Source organism: Crocuta crocuta, unplaced genomic scaffold (genome assembly GCF_008692635.1).
Source record: "Crocuta crocuta isolate KB4526 unplaced genomic scaffold, BGI_CrCroc_1.0 scaffold301, whole genome shotgun sequence".
In the NCBI taxonomy this organism is placed as follows: domain Eukaryota; kingdom Metazoa; phylum Chordata; class Mammalia; order Carnivora; family Hyaenidae; genus Crocuta; species Crocuta crocuta.
Genome location: NW_027527544.1, coordinates 419,203 through 421,336, shown reverse-complemented (window position 1 = coordinate 421,336; position 2,134 = coordinate 419,203). Strand labels below are relative to the sequence as shown.

Below are 2,134 nucleotides of genomic sequence, written 5' to 3'. Positions count from 1 at the left end.
AACCGGAAAACAAATCACTGAAGCTGGTGGTCGCCCAGGGGCTAGAGGTACCATGGAGAACAAGAAGTGGCTGTTAGCCCCAGGGCCACTGGAACCAATGCCCCTGGGCATGACCTGCAAGCCCTGGTACAAAGACAAATTACCTTCCAAGTGTTTTGCAAAGCACAAGAACAACGTTTTGAAGTTTCCCACCTCCTTGGACAGCCGGAGGTGGATATTTGTGAAAGAGGGGCTGGACGACTTCAGGAGGGGGTGTCCACCTTGTGAAGATCTGATTACTCGCAGCCCTAAGGAGGGCTTTCTCCCCATCATTGCTCACAGAGTTCCCCAGCCTGCCCCAACACAGAGTCATAAAAAGCTGACCAAGGAAGCAGACCCATTTTCTACACTCTCACCAGCCCAGCTAGCAAGGAAGGCATTCATGGAGGACACTGAAGCCCACCTGACTGAGCATCCCTTGGCTTTCTATCCAAGTCTAGAGAAAAATCTACCTGCAGACCTCTTACTAAAGGTTCTGAAAGTGCTGGATCCTGACAGGAAACTGGAGGCCACTTGGGCTTCTTGTGAGAACACGGAGAAAAAAAAGAAGTCTCCCACAAAGCTTAGTAAGAAACGTCCTGCCAAAGTTGAATTTCCCAAGAAGACTCCTGGGTCATATCCAGACAAAGTGCCTCTTGAAGAAAAGAGGTCAAGCACAAACGATTTGCTCGAAATTCCTCCTATTCATAGACAAATACCAAGAGGAGTTCGTAAATTCTGCAAGTGGGTTGCTACTTTCGGAGACATGGGCATTGATGAAGAGTTCATCATGAAACTGTTTGACATTGGCTATGAGTGCAAACTATCCCGTGAAATGGTCTGCCTGAAGAAATTAAACCAGGTTCCTATGGATCTAAAGAACAGGAAGGGGCTAGGTGAGATGGAGGGCATAAGATTCTCCGTACAGGGGAAAGACTGGGAGAAGAAACTCCAGCCACCGCAGAACCCTTATAAACCCAACTGGGTGAAAATAAGGTATGGAGCATGGTACCTGAAGCCCAAGTTGTGGAAAAAGCTAATAAATGATGAACCTTTGATTGACCCCAAGGTCTTACTTGAAGCTCAAGATGGGAGTTTGAATGTTCCTGAAAAGGATATTATTGAAGATCTTTATGGAACAATTGCCTTTAAAGATTTCATTCAACTCAAGGGCTACAGGATGCCAGGCTTTCTTGAAAGGTTGTTTACCAGGAAGGGATGGAGCTATGATTCTGTTAAGACTCCTATACACCGAGTAATGAAAATGCACCCAAATATAGAAGAAGACCCACAGGAAGATGTTTAAACATTTTTCTATTTACTACTTACTTGGTGATTTCTCTTTTATTTTAACATCAAGTAGAATTCATGATGAGTGTTCCACTGTGCATGTACAATTTTGATTCCACAACGTGTGTCAATTTATCACTTAATGTCTATAAAGATTCCTCAATGACCTTCTGCTTGGCATCAATATTTTATTAACTATAAAATCAATATTGATATATACTCTTTTTATAGCATGGTGAATATTAGATCATTATATCAATTATTGGTAAAAATAAAACCATAAAAGGACTACTTAACAAAATAACCTAGTTATGTCCACAATATGAAAGGAGTCTCAAAATAAATGTGCCAAATAAAAGACTTGTATAGTTTTGTTTATATTAAAATTGTAAGGAAATAATTACGACAATTATTTTGTTAAGCAAAATGTAAAAGTCACAGCCAAAATAATGTTAGCTTCATTTAATAATAAAATTGTTACTTCACCTGTCAGGATTGTATCAAGCCCCCAAACTAGACTGAAAACTATTCATGAAGGGGTGCCTGGGTGGCTCAATCAGTTAAAGTGTCTGACTTTAGCTGAGGTCATTATGTTGCGGTTCATGAGTTCAAGCCCTGCGACAGGCTTTGCGCTGACAGATCAGAGCCTAGGGCCTGCTTTGGATTCTGTGTCTCCATCTCTCTCTGCCCCTCTTCTGCTTGTGTTCTTTCTCTCTCTCTCTGTCTGTCAAAAAATAAATAAATGTTAAAAAAACAATTTAAAACTATTCATCAAAATTATAGATAAAACTTTAGTTATGCTGTTTTATCATACGTCCCAAATGAG

At 40.8% G+C, this 2,134-nt stretch overlaps 1 pseudogene; it reads left to right on the top strand.

The window, feature by feature from the left end:
- Nucleotides 1-31: 31 nt before the first annotated feature.
- LOC144232398 (protein FAM47E pseudogene) lies at nt 32-1,476 on the top strand (annotated as a pseudogene).
- Nucleotides 1,477-2,134: the final 658 nt, after the last annotated feature.